The 13,782-nt window shown below is 42.4% G+C and overlaps 1 protein-coding gene across 15 annotated transcripts in view; it reads left to right on the forward strand.

Moving 5' to 3' along the window:
* Positions 1-4,916: 4,916 nt before the first annotated feature.
* MAPK8 (mitogen-activated protein kinase 8) overlaps positions 4,917-13,782 on the forward strand; it is a 135,791-nt gene continuing 126,925 nt past the window's right edge. For 4 of the 15 annotated variants that reach the window (XM_021943289.2, XM_021943283.2, XM_021943286.2 and 1 more), the window contains exons 1-2: positions 4,932-5,093; positions 6,366-6,559. The gene's annotated coding sequence lies outside the window, so the exon portion shown is untranslated. Of the gene's footprint in view, positions 5,094-5,495; positions 7,343-13,782 lie in introns of those variants that run through there. The other 11 variants (XM_021943290.2, XM_021943284.2, XM_021943287.2 and 8 more) reach the window with 7 other exon arrangements.

The following is a 13,782-nucleotide window of genomic DNA, read 5'->3' on the forward strand; positions in this document are numbered from 1 at the left end:
TAGAATTTCGAGAAAATAAATGTCTGTTGCTTAAGCCACCTAGTTTATGATATGCTGTGATGGCAGCCCAAGCTAAGGCAGTGGGGTGTGAATGCAGAGAGAACTATTTAGCATATGTATAAGATGTGGGAGATGGGGGCAAAACATTGGGAAAAAAGAACCAATAATGAAAGTAAGAATTAAATAAAGAATGAAAGCACAAAAGCTAATGGAGAGCAAGATGTTCTGTCCAGTTGCTTTGAGATTTTAAAAGAACAGAAAATATGCCAAATTTCTTAGGGCACTGGCTTTCATTTTTGGCTACAAATTAAAATTACCTGAGGGGATCTGAAAAAAGCTACAGAAGCCTGGGCTCCACCCCACACCACTGGAGAAGGAGCACCAGACATGGAGCCTGGGTGTGGGTAGTGTTTTGTTTTGTTTTGTTTTGTTTTGAGATGGAGTCTTCCTCTGTTGCCCAGGCTGGAGTGCAGTGGCGTGATCTTGGCTCACTGCAACCTCCGCCTCCCAGGTTCAAGTGATTCTCCTGCCTCAGCCTCCCGAGTAGCTGAGATTACAGGCATGTGCCACCACAACCAGCTAATTTTTGTATTTTTAATAGAGATGGGGTTTCACCATGTTTGTCAGGCTGGTCTTGAACTCCTGACCTCGTGATCCACCTGCCTCGGCCTCCCAAAGTGCTAGGATTACAGGTGTGAGCCACCGCGTGCAGCCGGGTGTGGGTAGTTTTAAAAGCCCCCCAGCCACAGGTGATTAAAATAAGCAGGGTGACTTGCAAGTCAGTGTCCTGCTGCTGGGATTCTCAAACTCAAATGGGCATCAGAAATGCCTGGGGGGCTCGTTAAAACACAGATTGCTGGTCTTCTTCCTCAGGGTTTCTCACTCAGCCGGTCTGAGGTGAGTATGAGAATTTGCATTTTCGACAAGTTCTCAGCTGATGCTGGTCTGCGGAACCACAATTTGAAAACCATCGTCTTAGAGGAATAAATGCTGACCTTTTTTCCCCATGAAAATATGCATGTGTACTCAATCTATAAACTTGACTAGCTTAGTTGATTCTCTCTTGCATGTACTTGCAAGCAAAAACAGGGTACCACTTGTAACTTCAAATCAGAGTTCTGCCCATTCTGTCTCCACTTCATTTTGTTCAAGTTGCGACTGAGGAGCTCGGGTCATTTTTGGCCCTTTCCTACCCCTGAGGAGCCATAGTTCTTGCAGTTGGAGGATGGATTTACAATACGAACACTCGTCTTTCCTCTATTCATGCATCCAAGGTCTGTCTCGCTCTATCGGGAGCCAGCAGGCTCTACCTTGAAAGATTCTCAAAGAACATCCCTGAGTCAGGGACTGACTGACCGAGGTGCTGAACCTCTCCCTCCTGTTGGGAGAAAAGTAGACTTGACCGGAGACATGGGTGGGAGACGAGACTGGGAGGCTTGAAAGAAAGGCTAACAGAGAAGGATGGTGTTGGAGGTGGAGTCAGGGCAGAGGCAGTGTCCTTGGAGATGCCCTTCTGCAGGCTTTAGTTGGTAAGTACCTTCCCCCCAACCCAACTCCCCGCCCCCGGGGTGAGGTCAGGGAATTAGGAAGTAAGTTGAAGTCTCAACTTTCACTTTCTGCACCCTGAACAGCTTGGTGATATTCACCTGACTACCTTAGCCAAAGAAACATCTTCAGTGCAATCCAGTGTGTGTGGTCTGGGATGACAAGGGAAGAGGTACTCTCACAGAGTGCCACCTCTTCTTGAACATCCCTGAGGGCTCCAGCAGAGACTGAGTTTGAAAAGCCTACAGTTCCTCTTCTCTCCTTTCCCCATCCCAGCCTCAGAGGTATCCAAAGACCAAGTGTCCCCAAGACAGCTTCCCTGGGACAAGAGACAAGAAACCTGAATTCACTATGTTTTCCTCTTTTTCTGAGTCAGTCCCTTAATAGGTTAACAAGGAACCCTAATAGGTTGACAAGAAAGAATTGTATGAGAAGGAAGAAGGCGGCCCAATACTGCATCTGGGTTACAAAAAAGCATTTTGAATTTGCAGAATATTAGAGATAATTACATTCCATCAGAAATAGCAAAATGCTTTCTGAAATCATACACACACACAAACATACGAACGCACATATGTAAATGTGTGGAATGTTCTTTCTAGATGTTAGATAATCAGAGACTGACTATGGTAGATGCTAAGTCAGAAGCTCGCTCTGTCGAGTGAGACAGAGGCTGTTATTGACAATAGCATCACATAACTGGGTGTGAAACTCTGGAGCTCTGCTCCCAGCAACTCCCCTCACTTCACAACAGCTCTAAGGGTTGTATTGTTTTTTGTTACCTCTAGGCCTCTAATTTGACTGGTGAAGAGTAGGCAGTACCTCTGTCTGTGTGCTCGATCATACCCCATTCTCCCTGGAAACACACATTTCTTTCTTCTCTTCTGTGTGTATTCAACCTCTCCCTCTCAACAGAGTCTTCCCATCAGATGTAAAATATGCTTGTATCCTACTTCACTGCCCAACTCATCCATATTCACCACCTTTATTTTCTCACCTCCCATTCATTTCCCAGCCCACACTAATTCACTTCTGGTTCTATTACTTCAGGATTCCAAGCCTCCTCTTATGTTTAATATTATTGATCAGCTCTTTCTTCTTGAACACCTCTCTCCTGGTTATCCTTCTATCTCCCTGGCAGCTCATCACAGACTCATCTTCCCCTTTGTGGCCCTTTAACATTGAAGTTCCCCAAGCCTGGTTGTAGGCCCTCTGCTCAGGCCTAGGCCGACCCATCTATCCCAAGGCTTCAAGGCATCACTCACTGTCAATGATTCGTCTCTCACCTAGCTGAACCTCAGCTCTGTATATCCAACCACCAACTTAACATCAGTTTTGGGCATCTCAAAAGCCAAACAGCCAAACAGCCTGCTCTCATGATATTTTCATCCCAGTCTGGTCCATTTCTAAGATTCCCATCTTGGTAAACCAGCACTAACATCCATCCTTGGCCACAAGCCAGAAACCTTTGAGTCTTCCTTGATGTCTCCCTCTTCTTCATTGCCCCACATAACCCATCACTTGGAGAATGTGCAAGTTCTGCCCCTTGGACCTCCTAAATAATTCACAGATCTTCCCACGTCCATCAGCTATTTCCATGACCATCACCCTAGATCAAGCCTCCACCTTTTACTGTCTAGGCTACTCCTACATCCACCTGGCCTCTTTCCAATAAGGAATATTTTCAAGACGCTATTCTGACCATGCCATACTCTTTGCTGAATATGTCAGGGGCTTCCCATTGCACTTAGGATAAAAAGATTTTCAACACGGCCAATATGGCTGTCCTATGTTTGGTCCCTTTACCAATCTTCCTGACTTCATCTCATAGCTCCTTTTTCCTTGCTCCTCCAGCAGAGCTGGCCTTTCCTGAAGTTCTCCATCTTATCTTGCTTAATCTCATCACAGGACCGTCGCATGCAAAGTTATCTCTAAAATATTCTCTGTCTAGTCAAACCTATTCCCAGCTCAAGGGACAGTTCCTCAGGGAAATCTTTTCTGGCCTTACTAACTAGTGTATTAGTTAGTTTCATAATATTATGTATCCTTAACAATTTGTATTATAATACAGTGATAATTTTGCATTTACTGTTATTACTTTCATAGTATAGTGATTAAATCTGTAAACTCTATTGTACTGCTAGGCACTGAATGGGCCTGCAATAAATAATTATTGCAGGAATAAAGGATGGAAGGAAGGAAATTAAGAAGGTTGAGAGGGAGGGAAAGAGGAAATGGGAAGAGAATGAATGAATAATCACCTGTATGTTCGCTTTTAGAATCACCAGAAAGAGGCCAGCCCCACATGTAATAGTAAAGTAGTCTACCTGAAATCATTCATTTATTCAACAAATATTTTTATATTCTTTATTAAAGTAACTTACTTGTTTCCGATTGTGAACATAACTATTCCTCTTGGAAAACATGAGAAAATACCCAAAGTATAAAAGAGAACCAAGTCACCCTTTATTCCATAGTCCAATGAGGAACCATTGCTAACATAATTTGGTGTATTTCTTTCCAGGTTTTTTCTATGTGTATATATAGTAACTAAGTGGGATCGTTCTATATATAAGACTTGTTTCTTGCTTCTTTCTCTTAATGATATATTGTTAACATTTTCCTGTGTTGTTAAGAATTCCTTGAACACATGGCGTTTAAATTGCTAAAATGTATTCTACCGCATGGATGTAGGTAACTTAAACGCCTTTCCACCTGTTGTTGGATATTTAAAGGCTTGTCAATTTATCGCTTCTGTAACATTTACACGTTTTGTGGGGCCTCAGAGGTAAACCAGGTAATGCAAGGAATCTGGGAAGAGGTGGATTTGCAAGGAATCTCGGAGGAAGTGGATTTTGGAAAAACTGGAGGAAGCTTTACCGGGGCAGCCGAAGAGAACACTTATCTCTCTGTAGGTTGCTGGGATCCGGACAGGTGTCCTCAGCATGGAACGTACTGTCGGTCAAGGTAACCAGCTCTTCATCACTCAGGTGTGTACCGGGAAGGGTTGCCTGTTCGCTGCGCAAGTTTGGCTTAAGCTCACCTGCCCTTCAAACCCTGTGGTGACGAGGCCCGAAGCCTTAAGCTCCGACCTGGCTACCGCCGCCAACCAGATGCAGTCCCCTGGGGCCACGCGCCGCCACGTGCCACCACAGGGCCCGCCCCTCCCGCTCCTGGCCACGCCCCTCACCCACTGCCCTCGGAGGCTCTCTCCGCGGCTCCGCCTCCAGGCGACCTCCGCAAGTTCTCTCAGCCCCCTGGAGTAGCCCCGCCCCCGGCCAGCGGCCCCGCCCCCGCAATCCGGGCCCCGGGGCTGCCCCGCCCCGCAGGCCACTCGGGAGGCGCGGGGGCGGCGCCCTGCGCGATGACGTGGGCGGGCGTGCGCGGTGACGGCCCGCGTCCCTGTTACTCAGCGGAGCGGCCGAGGCTGGACGACGCGGCTAGGATCGCGGAGCGGCGAGCAGAGCTGGGTAACGGCCGCGGCGACCGCCCAGACCGCCCCTGTCCCCGCTGGCGGGCTTCCCTGTCGCCGTTCGCTGCGCTGCCGGGTGAGTGCGGCGGATGCCGCAGGGCCTGGGCGGCAGGCGGCCCCGTCGTGTTTATGTTATTGTGCCGCTGCCGCCGCCTTCTCCTCAGCCGTAACCCCCTCCCGGGAGTGGGGGCGGGAGCGCGCGGCGGGCGGGGGCGGCGCGGGAACAATAGCGGCGCAGAGGCGGGGGCCGGCCGAGGGGGCGTGGGACTGCGGGACCTGGGCGCGCTCCGCTACCCGCCAGCCCGCCCGCCGCCGCGAGCCCCGCCCGCCTGTCCTCTCGCGTCCTCTTCGCGCGGGTCCTGCCTCCGCGGCGGGAGAAGAAAATGGAGCGGGGGGTGGGTGGCAAGTTCTGAAACACTTCGGCAAGGGTCGGACAGAGGCGTCTCCGCGGCCCGCCGCACCCTGGCTGCCTCCGGGGCGGCGAGGAGCCGGGGGAGAGGGCTTCTACCAGCGGGTCCCCAAGCCTGCCCCGCGCCCATGGGGACCGTATTTTGCTTCTCGGTGGTTTCTTTGTGCTCAGGTTCTGGGCGAAGGCAGGCAGCAGCGCTGAAAAGGGCCGGGATGGCCTGCAGCTCTGGGCTGCGAGGCACAGCCCAGGCCCGTGGTTCGGGTGGGAGGTGTCCATCCAGCTTGGCCCGAGCTTCGGTGGTCAGCGCACATTTCTCTTGAGGGTCACTCGGTGGTGACCTTTTGACTTTTTCACCCCACCCTCCCATCTCTTTGTCTCGCATTTGTGTTCCGGATTCAGAGATGGTAGAACCAAGTCCATTTTAAAGTACCCTGATGAACACTTTCCGTTTTTATTTCTGAAAGTTCCCCGCCTGGTCTTTATTGCGAATTTAATAACATGTTAACTACATGGCATTGTCCAGTGATTACCGTTTTTACCTCTGAAATTCAGCGATCTGTCCAGTAGAATTCTGGTCCGTCAGTCCATTGTGTTTTGAGATAGGCATCCAGCAAATACCTCTTTGGCAATTAGAACATGTTTTTTCATTCATTCATTCATTCAGCAACTGTTCGGTACCGTACCCAGATGAAGAGGTTTGGTTTGAAGGTAAAGGAAGGTATCCTTTCATGGAAGAGGATGCTTTGACTGAAGTATAATAGATGGACCTTTAAATGAGACAATTACATAAGAGATGTCTGTTAAGGAAGGTATGGTTATGTTCTGGGTCATTTTTTAAGCAGTATATCTGGAAGTTCAAGTGTAATGTTAGGAAGTAGAATTAGATTTGGTCTAAATATACAACAGCTTTTGTTTATTTCTAAATTTTATTTTTTCCAGTCTTGCAGCCTTACAGTCATTTGTAATGGTTACCTCAGATTCCCCTGCTGTGGTTAACGTTAAACCTAGGAGGTCAGATGCTCTAAGTGAACATGTTTAGTGCTGTGCCTGACAAAAGCAAGCAATCAAAATGGGACTTCCTTGAGGGCAGGCCTGTCTTGCATCTGTTTCTCCACCACCTAGCCTGGAATATAGTAAGTGTTCAATAAAAGTCGGATTGATGAAAAGCTCTTTGTAATTGATAATATTTAAATTCAAGCCTTAAAAAAAAAACTGTAATGTTCTCCATAAAGTTTTGGAAGCTTCATGCAACTGTCGCTTCAGATGGCTAAATGATCAGTTCATGTACATTATCTGTTATGATGACATGGGCTTTTGAATCACGTGTAGGTCATTCACTGTCCTAAAATAAAATCTTGTCTAAATGTTTTTTTAATATGATTAATAAACTAAAGTAGGTTGTGGGGTGTGTGTTTCTGTGTATGTACTAGTTTATGTGTGTCTGTGTGTGTATGTACGTAATGCACACAGGCACACATAAACTGGTATTTCAGTAGGGGTCTAAAATGATTGCATTTACAATTTTGTGAATATTATTTGAAAGGTTTTTGGTGACTCATTTTGTGAAAAATTGAGGACAAAGCCACATAAATGTTTTATTAGAAATATTTCTAATATTTTGGAAATGTTTACTTGAAATGTTTGGTTTTAAGTTCTAACTTGTGTTAACACATTGGTACAAAATATGATCCTAAAACTCAAAATAATTCATTTATCCAAGTTAAAGCTCTTTTCCACTCCCTGAACAGTTTAGCGTTTGTTTTGGATTTGAAAGAATACGAAAAGAGTGAACTAATTAATGAGCTGCTTATTATTTGCTGTAAAGTGGAAATGAAGAAATAAGAAAATGATACTTTTTTAAGACGAGGGATGAAAACCTTTGAGATACCAACGTTTTATTGCTTTACCTAGTTAAGGTATGTCAGATTCTAGTAGGGGTTACTGACAGTCCTTTGGCAGTAGCTCACAGTCAGCCTATGTAAAGAACCAGAGTTGTGTTATTTTGTTTTCCAAATTATTGGTTTTTAAAAATAGCTTTATTGAAATTTAATTGACATGAAATTCACCTGTTAGAGTGTATATATTTCAGTGGTTTTTAGTATATTCACAATGTTGTGCATTGATCACCATCACCAATTCCAGAACATTGTCATCACCCCAAGAAGAAACACCATATTCATTAGCAGTCACTCTGAATTTCACTTCAAATTTTGCTTTAAAGTAAGAGATATAGCATCGATTCTGTTAGTAAATATATTCCTTTAATAAGTATGAAAAGGGCTCCTTTTAAGTGTCCTGTCCTGGCAGAATAGGAAACTATATCCTTCACACTCCTTTAGATCGGGGGAAATGCCATTTGGAAAGGAAGTTAGTGCAAGAATACATTGTACACAAATTAATGTGGTTAGAATCTTAAGTATTTGCTACATGCCTGATATTATCGAAGTGACCTTGGGAGGATGAGATGTTCAGTGAAACAACTTGAAGTAATTTGTTGTTAAATGACTAGTCCCCAACTATCCTAGTGCTAAGAGGTTGTTGAATAGGAGCCTGCTTCTTGTTGGTCAGCTTTGCCAGCGGGTTGAATTTTGACATATTTGAGTCATCTACATGGTTGAGATGCTTTGTTGCACGAGTAGAAATACAAAATAATATCTGACATTAGGATTCCAGCGCTCTAGAGGTCTCTGGTCAAGTCAATGGTATGGGTAGTAGCCTTTCTGATTCACGTAGTCCAAGGAAGTCATTATAACCGCATAGCTTTATATATGAATCATTTGACTATGTCAGTGAACTGTGATGCTGATTGTCTTCATCATATGCTCTTTACCTGAACATTTAGAAGCCTTGCATTTTTACTCTTAATGCAGGTTAAGTTGAACTTTGATTTCAGAAATGATTTGACTGAAAGGTGACAGAAGTATTGAAATGAGTTACCCTGTCATTCAGGTCAATAGGTGGAGCTAGAGCAATCCAGGAATCAGACCTAGGTTCATTTCTCAGTTCTGCCATCTGGACTTTGTCATCAACAAGTTCTGGAGCTTTAGGCAAGTGCCTTAATGTTTTTGGCTTTAAAACTATAAACTCAGGCTGTCAGAACTTTTTTTTATAGAAGGCTTGTTCCTCAGATAGGTGGTTCTAGAGAAAACATACTAGGACAAAAAGAGCCCTTCTTGGGTGATAATCAGAAGCCCAAGTTAAGAACAGTAGTCAAAGTTAGAATTTTGTAATTTTCAGAAGCCAAAAAAATGGTTGAGTTAAATTTTTTCTTTAATATCCAGACTTAGAAAACAAATGGAAGACTTCGCCATAAGCTGGAGATTCTTGGAAAGGTAGATTTTTTTTTATTCCACAGCATTATGCCTTCTCATGAGACCCTATGCTCTCGGAGATTTTGTGGAAGACATAAAATGAAGAGTTCATTATCCTCAGGAAGCTTATAGTCAGGGATGAGACTTAAGGCATCTCTGAACAGTGAATTTATGCTCTTTTAAAAGGTATATGAAAGGGCTCCTGCCAAACAAAAGCCTACTTCACATCTCTGTGCAAGCCAAATTTCACTGAAATCCAGTTTTTAAAATTGTGTGTGTGTGTGTGTATGTGTGTGTATGTATGTGTGTGGGGGGGGAGAGAGAGAGAGAGACAGGAGAGACACCTTTTTGGAAAACTTAGTAGCTTCCGTTCTTTTTCTTGGAGGGGGGTTATATCACAAATAGGAGACGTGCCTGTGTTTGCTGTTACTCTTTATTGTATTTCAGATTTAGTTAAAATCTCCCATTCTTTAGAAAGTCAAGGAACCCAAACCTTATAGTGGTTGCTAGTGTGGGTTTTAAGGTCAGCCTGAGTTCTAATCGTGCTCCAATCTAACTGTGGTATAGGCTCGTTCAGGTTATATAACATATTTGGGCCTGTTTTATTGTCTGTCAAATGAGAATAATAATAGCACATAACCTCATAGGTCTGTGAGGTTTAAATAAGGTACTGCATGTAAAGTGCCTGGTACTGGTATGGTGCCTGGAATGGTAGATATAAGTATTCAGGTAGTTTTTGCTATTGTTATCACTTATTTTTAACTTTGAACAAACATAAAATGCCAAGTAAATGTCAAACCAGTTTAATGCACAGTGTCCATTCTAATTCTCCAGAATATGCCATTTGTTTCACTCTGCATCTCTGGGGGAGAAAATTCGATCGTCTCATATAATCTGAATTGACTGAGATGATTTATATTATTTGGACCAGTAATCCTCTCTATCTTAAAATTTGGAAATGTTCCAAAAGCATATATTGAAGGGAACATATTTGCCACTTTCACGATTTTTTGCCTTTTCCCACAGCAGAAAATTGCCTACGCTTTCCTAGGTTTATTATAGACATCTAAAGGAATGAGAATTTAGGAACTACGAATAGCTTTATCATGTGACACATTTGAAGAAAATGGAATGCTGTCACATCTTTTAAATTTAGTGTTATTGGGATCTTTGATTCTGCGAAGATTGCAAATTTGTCAGAGACCTGGTAACCACAACAATTCATTGAGGCATGGAGGCCTCTTAAAAAATGAGGGAGATTATTTATTAGTACTACTTAGAAATATTATCTTTTCTGTATTTTGTGTGTTTTTCTAAGTCTTCTGTTTAGCGTTTGTATGGTTATAATGGTAGATCAAATTTCTTGTTCCTTCTTGAGAACATCTACTCTACTATGAGATGACACTGGTTTTTACTTCGGCAATATTTACTGAGCATTGCATTATACCAATCCAGGTATTCGATGATGTGGGAGCCAAAGGAAATAGAAGTCAGTTTCTACCCTCAGTGAGCCGAGTATAATTTGATAGAAGATAAGGATTAACGTAAGCACATTTATGTCCTAACACAAGGAAGCAAATATTGTTAGTCATTTCATTAGGAATTTCTTTTGTCATTGGGGCATTTGGGACCTTCCAAACCTTGTGTCTCTTGCCATGCCTTTGTACTCACTCGATAAACCTCAGAAAGCAAGGTATCTTTTCTGATTCCTGGTTTAAGTTGAGAGTGTGGTGCACATTAGTCAAAATCCAAATCATAAGAAAAGACAAACCTTATAAATTCATTCTGGAATACAACAGGGTATCAAAATAAGTATATGAAAAATATGAAAAGCTGACAGTAGAAAAGATGCTATTCAGGTACTAACCAGAGTTCTCAATCTCCTTTGTATTGGAGCTGTTACAATGTAAGGCTAGATCTGTACTTGAAACACTTTTTAAAGTCTCTCTCCAGTATTGAGAAGTGTAGGCCTCCAGTACTGCTTCTCGGTGCTGAGAGACTCAAGCCCGCCACCTACCATATTTCTGGGGACACTAGAAACGAAAAACAGCCACATACAAGCACTTGCTTTGCTCGGCAGGAAACATCAAAAACATTGATAAGATGCTATTTCCTAAAAGTCATTAATTGGGTAGAAAAATCACCATTTTCTGACTTATTCCAGAAAGGATGGCTCTCTTTACTTTCAGATGCCATTGGGTCAACCAAAGGTAAGATAAAGAAAAGCTCCTGCTGTATGGATTTCTCTGTGACCTGAGAAAGGGTCACTTTTCAGTTAAAACAAACAAAAACCCAGGTATCTAGCTTTGTCTGTTACTATTGAGAATTTAAAAGTCTTAATATTTTACTTTGTTTACATTTTATATTTTGACTAAGTAGTAATTAATTCACTTTGACTCAAAATTCCAAAGATTTAAAAAGATAAAGAATCTCCTTTTCTACTGTGTGTAGCCACCTAGTTCTTCTACCTGGAAACTTAAATTTCCTGTGAATACTTCCAAAGATAGTTTATGTGTGTGTAAGTGTGTAATCCTTTGTTCAGAATCCTTGGTCCAGATGTATTTTAGAATGAAGGCTTCTTTTTTTGCAATTGTAGGAAGATAAGATAGCGCATCTACCATATTATCCAAAATCCCTAGTAAGAGGTTGTAGCCTCGTAATTAAACACATTAGCATTTCTGTAAAAAATTCAGACATAGGCCAGGCGTGGTGGCTCACGCCTGTAGTCCCAGCACTTTGGGAGGCTGAGGCGGGTGGATCACCTGAGGTCAGGAGTTTGAGACCAACTTGGCCAACATAGTGAAACTACATCTATACTAAAAGTACAAAAATTAGCTGGGCGTGGTAGCACGCGCCTGTAATCCCAGCTATTCAGGAGGCTGAGGCAGGAGAATCACTTCAGTCTGGAAGGTGGAGGTTGCAGTGAGCCGAGATCGTGCCACTACACTCCGGCCTGGGCGGCAGAGGTGAGACTCTGTCTCAAAAAATAAAAAAAAATAAAAAACCCAGAAATAATCAAAGATGTTAATATTTTTATAAAAGCATAACAAATACAAGTGGGGTGAATAAAGATTATAAAATCTTATGCTACATCTCGTCAGGTTTTGCTACCAAATATGTTTGTACTAAACTTATTTTAAAAATGTATTTTTCACAGCTTTATGGATTTTGGCTTTGCCAATGAAGGATAGGTATCATACATATATACAGTACTGTGTAGCCTTTGCTCTGCTTCCTCCCTTTTTATTTCATCTAAGTTGATGGATGCAATATGTACCACCCTTTGATTTTTTGTTTTTTGCTTGTTGGTTTGTTTTTTGAGACGGATTCTCACTCTTGTTGCCCAGGCTGGAGTGCAGTGGCGCAGTCTCGGCTCACTACCACCTCTGCCTCCCAGGTTCAAGTGATTCTTCTCCCTCAGCCTCCTGAGTAGCTGGGATTACAGGTGATCCACTTGCCTTGGCCTCCAAAGTGCTGGGATTATGGGTGTGAGCCACCGCATGTGGCCTGCTTTTTTTTTTAATATAGCTGAGATATTATTTTATATCAGTCATATCAGTATGTAAATAGCATGCTTTTTTTTAACATCTTTGTGGTATTTTAACATCTTTTTTAACATCTTTGTGGTATTCCATTTGTGTTACTCTGTTTGGGGTGCTATATCAAAATACCGTAGATTGAGTGGTTTAAACAACAGAAATTTATTTCTCACAGTTCTGGAAGTTGGGAAGTTCAAGGTTAGGCTACTTAACCAATTTGGTTCCCTGTTGAGGGCCCTATTCCTGGCTTTACAGGTGGCTGGTTTCTGGATGTATCCTCACATGGCCCCTAAGAGCTCTAGTTTGTTCCTCATCCTATCATGGGGACTCCACCCTCATGACCTAATACATGAGAAGCTTAGTTACCTCCTAAAGGTTTCTCCTCCAAATACTATCAAGTTGGAGGGTAGGGCTTCAACATATGAATTTGGAGGGACACAGACAGTCTATAACATCATTATACTGGTGTACCATTTAACTCCTTTTTGATGCATATTTAGGTAGTTTTCAGACTTTTGCTATCAAAAACCATGGTGTAGTGGATTACCTTGTGCATACATCATGTTGCACTTAAATGCATAGGATAAATTTCCAGAGGTAGAGTTCCTAGGCCAGTGTATATGCATTTGTAATTTTATGTATTGCTGAAGTGAAGCCTGTAGAGGTTGTCCAACTTCCATTCCACCAGCACTGTGTAAGGATGCCTACTTCTTGTTACCCTTAAACATCTTTCGTCTTTTAAGGACTGTTTGTATTTTCTTTATTTTGAACTGTCCTTGTCTTTGCGTATTTTTCTATTGCTTTGTTGCTCATTTTCCTGGATTTGTAGGATTAATTTTACAGATTGGCTCCATGCTATTTTTTGGAAATACTTTTCCCCAATTTGCTGTTTTCCAATCTATGGTAGGATATTATGTATAGTTCCAACTTTATTTTCTTCACCAGATATCCATCCAGTTGCCCCTACACCATTTATTAAATAGTCCATCTTTGTCTTACTGATTTAAAATGCCACTTTTACCATTTACAAAGTTTCCACGTGTATTTGGTACCATTGGTCCCACTGACCCATCCGCCTGTTTGGGACCCAAGCCATCCTGCTTTTATTATTGTAGCATATGCTGTGTTTTCTGCTAGGTCTAATTCCCTTTTATTTCTCTTTTCAGAAGTATTTTTCTGGCTTCTATCTTGTTTATTTTATATGAACTTTTAGAAACAACCCATCTAGTCTAGTCTGTACCCCTCCTCTGCCAGTCTTTCTGTTGGGATCAGTTTTTTTGTTTTATTGTGGTAAAATTATGTACAGCTAGATGCACAAGCATTACAGTCCAATAAGTTTGCTTATGTATACACTTGTGCAACCCCAGATCAAAATACAGAACACTTCCATCACCCAGAAGCGTTTTGTACATCCTTTTCAAGTTACCTTGCTCCCCAGTGATTGACTTCTATTACATGGATTCAGTTTACTGTTAGGATTTCTTTGTATTTAAAAAATAAGTGACA

This window comes from Papio anubis, chromosome 11 (genome assembly GCF_008728515.1).
Source record: "Papio anubis isolate 15944 chromosome 11, Panubis1.0, whole genome shotgun sequence".
Lineage (NCBI taxonomy): Eukaryota > Metazoa > Chordata > Mammalia > Primates > Cercopithecidae > Papio > Papio anubis.